This window comes from Mus musculus, chromosome 4 (genome assembly GCF_000001635.26).
Source record: "Mus musculus strain C57BL/6J chromosome 4, GRCm38.p6 C57BL/6J".
Classification (NCBI taxonomy): domain Eukaryota; kingdom Metazoa; phylum Chordata; class Mammalia; order Rodentia; family Muridae; genus Mus; species Mus musculus.
The window spans coordinates 124,292,777-124,300,145 of NC_000070.6; the positions used below are offsets into that span (position 1 = coordinate 124,292,777).

Consider the following 7,369-nt stretch of genomic DNA (forward strand, 5'->3'; position numbering starts at 1 on the left):
CTACTTTAGGCTCCTGAGTGAAATGGGATTACACCGTTGGAAACCACCACAGTCCCTTCCCAACAGTTCAGAATGAGATCATTAGGTTAAACAGGGCCCCCTAACCACAACCCCATCCAATAACTCCAATGGATGTGTTATGTAGATGGGTATGGGGGAGGGGAGTTCAGAAGGTCTCAGCCCTATACAAAGAACTTCAGGCAACTAAGGAATGATGAGAGAGGCAGAATTGATCTATCCCAGGAAAGGGCACAATTGGTTATCTAATATCACATGGTCAGCCCTGAAAGCATACACACAAATAACATAATACAGACTGATAAAGGTTGTATTTATGTGTTTAGAAACACACACACACACATGCACACACGTTAAGAACAATACAATTTTACAAAGAAGCCATAAATTTCAAAAAGAACAAGATGGAGGTACACAGGGAAGATTGGAGAAAGGAAAGGAAAAGTCAGGGGGCATAGTAAGTATAATCTCAAAAAAATTTTTTAATTATTTTCAAATGAAAGATCATTAGTTTGCAGCATGCCTGTATCTTCTATGAAACTCTGGGAAAGTTCTTTGCACTTCGGTTTCGTTTCTTCATTATTAAGGTAAAGATAACAATGGTGGCCATGAGAAGTCAGCCAGCTAATGAGTAGAAAGCCCTCAAACGCGTGCCCTACTCACAGCTCTTTAATGCACGGTCCCTCTGGCGTGCTGCCCCTGCACATAGTCCTGGGTTTCAGGAGGACACTTGCATGTGAGTACAGCATGCCCTCCCAGCACGTCCTCCCGTTTGCACTCTCTCCTTTCTCTCCTTTTCCCACCCCACTCATCCCCTTCCCTTTAGCTTCTTCTTTCATGCTGTGTACATGGTAAGTAGACACCTTTCTGTATTGATATAAAAATCTGGGATCCGCAAGGACAGAAGGCATGTAATACTCGTCTTTCGGTGCCTGAGTGGATGTGATTATCGTGATAACCTTCACATGTGGGAGAATAGAGCCGATAAACAAGGAGGCTACAATCTCATGCAATGCTCATCTCTATTCAGGGCTTCGGACAATTTATACTCTGAGGGTTAAGAAAAATCACATGAATAAAGTTCTCATGAGTTTCGTGCTGTATAAAATCACAAGAACAAGCCCCATGTGGTAAAAACCATGGTTTTCTCTAGAGGACTAGAAAGGATTGTCTAAACACTTAACAACAACTGCAAGCACTAATGAGTAATCTGAAGTCCACCCACTCCATCCACTACACCTGGGAGGAGCACAAAACCATCCCAAGAATAAGTCCATGTTTTGAAGAAACCGAGGTCACAAGTCTCAGGTTTTCTCACAAAGAATTCTCCTCATAGGACTTCGTTCTTCTACGGTGTTCTGACAATAGTTAAAAGGAAATTCCGTTGTGTATGGATAATGGATACGTTTTCTTTATCCATTTTACTGTTGATGGATACCTACCTCGGTTCTGTAGCTTGGCTGTTATGAATAGTGCTGCAGTCAACATTGATACATTGTGATACATTGACTTAGAATCTTTCCGGTAAATACCCGGGAGGATACAGCTGGGTCCTTTGATAACTCTCACTTAAACATTTTTAAAGACAGGGTCGCATCCTGAAGCTCTCATTGACCTTACACTCTCTATATAGATCATAGTGGTCTTGAACTCACAGAGATACACTTGAAACAGTAGTATTCATGTGGTTTCTCTTTAAAAAGTATATTATCCAGGCTACCTCATATATATCCATGACTCCAACTTCCAATAGTCTGAAATTTTCCTCTCCAGACTTTGAGTCTGTGTTCCAAAATCAACTTGCTTCTCAACCGGACCTCAGAGTACTTCCGACTGCACAGGTCTGAAGAGGACCCAGTACTTCCCCAGAAACCTGTTTTTCCTTCTTTAACTCCTCTGTTTGTTCCCAGTCAATCAAACCAAGTCATTGGACACCAATCTCCTCCCCTCTCCTCTCCTCTTCTCCTCCCCTCTCCTCCTCCCTTCCCATCCCTCTCCCCTCTCCTCCCCTCTCCTTTTTTCTCCTCTTCTCCCTTCTCCTCTCCTCACCTCTCTTTTCCTGCCTCGACCACTCAGCATCACAAGTCAGACCAAGCCCATTTCTTCATCTTAGCAATTGCTTCCTGCCCAGAGTTATAGCATCTCCAATCTTGTCCTAGCCCCAGGTCCTCCAAGGGATTTGTTGAAACCAAAGATATGAGCACTTCTTTCTTCCCTATAAATTTTCACCCAGTCTTGCAGTGAGATCTGATTTCACTGACCTGTCTTGACCTGTCTTGATCGTGTGTAGCTATTTCCTATCAATTGTAGCCTCATGGATGGAGGTTCCGAAGATTCAGGCTGCTTACCAAACAAATATACAAGCCTTCGAAAGACAGTGGGATACTGAGGAGTTAAGTACCTTGCAGCGATCATGTGTCTATTAAATGTTGGACAGGATCTAGGATGCAGATAGTTTGGCTAAGTGTGTTCCTCCCCCAATCTAGTCCATTATTAGATCAAATAGAACATATTCATGAGTTGGTCCATGTGGGCTAGTTGCTAGTTTTTCATTGCTGCCCTGCATTCCTGTAGGTAAGCCACCCACTCTCGTGCTTTGGCCATCTTCTCAGCTGACAGTGATACAGTTTAGTCTCCGAATCAACCTAGCATTACTGAGGAAGATCCCTTTGCTGTTAGCACTTTCTAGATACAGCCTGCATTTTCCCCATTGCCCTTTGCTTCTCAACAGCTTGAAACTGGCCTCCTAAACTCCTGTCCCAAACTGTTCCTTTACTGTTACTCAGTCTCCTGCCCTCTGTGCCTTCCTAATGGGTTCCTTAGGACTTTTCCCGAGGCTCATAAAATGACTGTTCTAAAGTTACAACCAGCACCCCCCTAAGGCATTCCTAGTCACAGATAACTGTCAACATTCCTATCCTGGTTTCTACTGTGCTTTAGTTTTCTCCTCACTCCTTACCAGTATCTGATATTCTGATATGCTGTATCTTACTGTATTCATCAGTTCTCAGATTGATTATCTTCCTTCATTAAAATGTAAGCTTACATAGAAGAGGGGGAGGGGTAAGGGAGGGAGAGAAGAAGAAGAAGGAGGAGGAGGAGGAGGAGGAGGAGGGGGAGGGGGAAGGAGGAGGAGGGGAAGGGGGAGGGGGAGGAAGAGAAGAAGAAGAAGAAGAAGAAGAAGAAGAAGAAGAAGAAGAAGAAGAAGAAGAAGAAGAAGAAGAAGAAAGAAGAAGAAGAAGAAGAAAGAAGAAGAAGAAGAAAAGAGGAGGAGGTGGAGGAGGAGGAGAGAATTTCATTCTCCCAGTGCTTCCTCAGTGGTGGGAAAAGTATTGGATAAAATTCCACTGAGATGTGGGATGAATGAATGAACGAACGAACATACCCTTTTACACAACATTGAAATTTCTCCCAGATCTTGTGCTGTATCTTCCATTAAGAAATCAGATTTTGCATGCTACGTGTGATGGTTAATGTAAGCTGTCAACTTCACAGGATCCAGAATCACCCGGCAGGCCCACCTGTGAGCCTGGCCTGGAGGAAGCATGCGCAGAAATGAGAATGACTGCGACCATCCATGAGAAGGCCTCGCCGGTGCACACAGTGGTTCAGAGGAGTGTGGTTTCAGTGCTAAAAGAAATGAAATTAGGGAGATGAAACAAAGAGGCTGTGGTGGCGGAGCAATTGTGAACCAAGGTCGTCCTGTCTAAATAAGCAACAAACAAATAATCCATCAATAATGAAATGGTCGAATAAATGGAAACTTACACAGCAGGGTGTCATTCTTCAGCTAAAGTGAGTAACCTTCAAACATGGAACAGACAGACCTCAAAATGAAGTTGAACATTAAGGGAGAGAAGAACTATGGAGAAATAAATCCAAGGATCCCACCACCTCCTGCATCACTCCCATTTCCCATTCTCCTGATACAGGTTTGTGCAGCTGTGACCAGCAAGTTGAATAGCCTGTGACTTGGGAGAGGTCTAACCTCCCAGCAGATGGGAGTGTGTTAACTATATGACCCCACCTCCTGGCCATGATGTTCGGTTCATGAATGGTGACAATAACTGTTTTGGACCATGAGAAACGAGAGGTTTTTAATCTTTTCTCTTTTTAGAGTAATTCCTGAATGGTTCCCTCTCTCCTTGCATGTGGTCAACAAAGAGAGTGGAGGTCCTAAGGTTGTTGGCAGCTCTAAGAAGAAGCTGCCACAAAATAAAGATGGTATCACCGAAGAAGGTGGCAGGTGTTAAAGGATGACATCTTTGATGATGCTGATGAGCTGATACACCCATGAATCCTGGACTGGTCCTTGCCATTGAGATTTTCAGCTAAAGAAACTGATGGCCCTCTCCAAGAACGGGATTAGAGTCAGGCTTTCTGTATTTTCAACCTAAAGGACATTAAATACATTATGCAAATTAAAGAGTACACATACTTGCCTAGGATTGTAGATGGACGGAGGCAGAAGTACAAAGCATAAAACACATGCATGCCCACTTCATCCATGGCAGACTAGCTCTGTGGGCAGAGGAGGAGCATTGAGAAGTAGAGCCAGAATGGAAGACATAACAGTTAATATTTACCAAGTGCTTCCTGCAGGCCAGGGGAGCGCTCTTGTAACACTTTGGATCCATTAACTCCTTGACTCTGTGTGACAATATTTCACAGTTTCTGCAGTGGCAGAAGCTAAAGCACAGAGTTCAAGTATCTTATCTTTGATCAACTGCCTAATACCCAGAAGAACTGGGGGAGGAGCTCAAAGAGTGACTCCAGGGCCACTTTCGAGCCTTGTGTTCTCTTAGCAGCTATGCTAACTGATCGCAACTTGATCTGTTGGTTTTTTTTAGGGGAGTTGTTGCTATTTTCTATGTTTATGTAGTCTCTCTTCTCTCTCTCTTTCTCTCTCTCTCTCCTCTGTGTGTGTGTGTGTGTGTGTATGTGTGTGTGTGTGTGTGTGTGTGTGTGTGTGTGTGTGTGTGTGTGCTGGCACACAAATGTAGTGGTAGTCAAGGAACAACTTTTGAGAATTGGCTCTAGCCACCTTCTACTGTGGACTCCAGGGATTGAACTCAGGTCCTCTGGCTTGTACAGCATTGACTTTCTCTCAGGCCCATTTTGCTGTTATGTTTCAGTGTAGAGCAAATGTAATAAGAAAGTAATGACCATTTGCCCTGGCAGGGAGTCCACATATGATAGTTTTATTTCCCATCTTCTGTGTAATTTGCCCCATTTCCCAGTGAGAACACAAAGCTGAAGGTGGCCCCTGTCACAAGAAGCTCTCTGCTCCCTGAGCACAATGGACACTCTACCTACAGGAAGCCGATTGAAACCGTGCAGTGGGGACCAAGGGGCGGGAAAGGTCACATCTCCCTGGGGTGAATGTAAATGGCTTGGTGGCAGCCCTGGAAATGGGGTCCAAGTGCAGTCTGGACCTACATACAGCACTCAGATGAGGAACCAGGCAGAGACGTGGGAAAGGACTGGGCAGGAGGAACTGAGCACATCACACATGAGTGACAGAAACCCTTGCTGAGAGTCACCTGGAGCCTGATGGTGACAGGGCTTGTGCTCCTTACCCCAGTGGTGGCCTTTTAGTGGTGTGGCTGGTGCCTGGAGTGCCTGTCTCCTTTCTGCTCTTGTGCCCACTCTCCACCCATGAAGATCTCAGGGGGTGCACATCTGGCTGTTTTTATTGCATCTCCAGATGTTCCGTGGGTTCCTGCTGTGAATCACTTACTTGCCCTGCAGTAGCCCTTCCCCAACACCCTAAGGTGTTGTCCATATAAACAGTCACATGTAAACTAGCCACACCTCATCCACCTCGGGGGCCACATGGGGATAGATCTGCCTGGACTCTATTCTGAGAGCCCAGCTTGCTCAGGGTCACCTGCATAGAAATGGGTGAGATGTCCCGGGGCAGTCCACAATGGCTCCTGACAGCCGCAGGAGGGACACAGATGCAGGCTAGCATGTAATTAGTGCCAGGAGCCCTCTGATCGCTCTCCCTCCAGAGCGTGCCTCTCTGGCTGAGAGGCAGATAATGGACAATCACAAGAGATCCTTGATTATGGCTTGATTGAGCTGATGGGAGCTCCAGACGGCTAATGCAATTGTGGCTTCCAACCCATTCTGGGGAGGCCATTTCCATATGGCCAGGGAATTAAATAAAGCTGGCCTGAACACTTTGCTAGGCTTGTGCCTCCGCGACGGGGCTGGATACAATTTTCTGCTTGGAGTGACCTCAACAGAGACTATAGGGAGTGGTCATGACCCAGGAAGAGAAGGCCAGCTTCCTCCTAAATTACTGTCACATTTCCCCTTTAGGGCTCTTGACCTGCCTGGCATTAGCTTTTGGCTCTCTTTCACAGAGCCAGACACCTACTCCCTACCCCCAACTCTCCAGTGGCCAGCCGAGTCACAGGCTTTGGGCTATTCCAGAAGCAGTGGCTTCAGGAAGTACAGGTCTGGGCTGGACATATGTACTGCAGGGTCATGGCTCACTGATCTGTGGAGGTGGCACAGAGGCTAACAGGATTGCAGCACCAGTCCCAGGAGAGGGACACCTGGCTATGCCTTTCCCCTTTCTAAACCTCAGGCTTTCCTCAACAATCCAAGGGAGGTGGGTTGGGTACGGGTTTTTAATGTTCAGGAATTAAACTAATATCTGCACCCATGAGAATAATGACATCAGTTTAGTAAAGCACATAGGTGACTTTCCTCCTGCCTTGAAATGTTTGTCACCAAAGCTCAAAGATGGAGGCTGTCACTCACTGCCACTCGCCGTTGTAGAGGCTTTTGGAAAGGGAGCTGAACTGGCCTCTAGTCTTTTCCCTCACATCTCTCTTCAGGACACAGGACACACAGACAAGATGAACTAGAGAACTCACCGGAAGATGAGATTTGGAAGAATGGAAGCTGTCAGCCCAGTGACGGAGACCTGTGCCTCTGTCCTCAATGCTATGGGCAGAGAGAGGCCTGGCCCTTCCCCAAGCCAAATGACAGCATTCCTAAACGAGTCCCTCAGCACATCAGGCACGGCCACAGTGCACACACAGCCGTGAGCTTTCTGGGTAATGGCTGAGCCGGGAAAACTCTCAAGCTTCTGTAGTGGGGCCCGTGAGCAACCCCTCCCCCCGGGGGAGTCCAGCATGAGTGCCCTGGGATAGAAATCAGTGCCCAAAGAACTCTGGATGTAGGTGGAGGTTGGAGTGTGCAATCACCTGATCAAAGGCAGGACCATGTCACCGTGGGATGTGGTGACAATGTGTCTGAGCATCTTATGAGGGAAGCTGATTCCTGGAGGAGGGTGGTGGGTAGGTGGGATGTGACAGGCAAAGAGAGTCCAGCA

General features: G+C 46.5%; 1 long non-coding RNA gene across 2 annotated transcripts; it reads right to left on the bottom strand.

Annotated features, from left to right (window-relative positions):
• Positions 1 to 324: 324 nt before the first annotated feature.
• On the bottom strand, positions 325 to 7,147 carry Gm12916. 2 transcript variants are annotated; one of them, XR_001784546.1, is made up of 4 exons: positions 6,909 to 7,147; positions 4,457 to 4,539; positions 3,404 to 3,648; positions 325 to 1,376 (listed from the first exon to the last, which is right to left on the bottom strand). It is a non-coding gene; the product is annotated as a predicted gene 12916 (long non-coding RNA). The 2 variants fall into 2 exon arrangements; XR_868106.1 differs by lacking the exon at positions 325 to 1,376 and having other exon boundaries at positions 3,263 to 3,648.
• Positions 7,148 to 7,369: the final 222 nt, after the last annotated feature.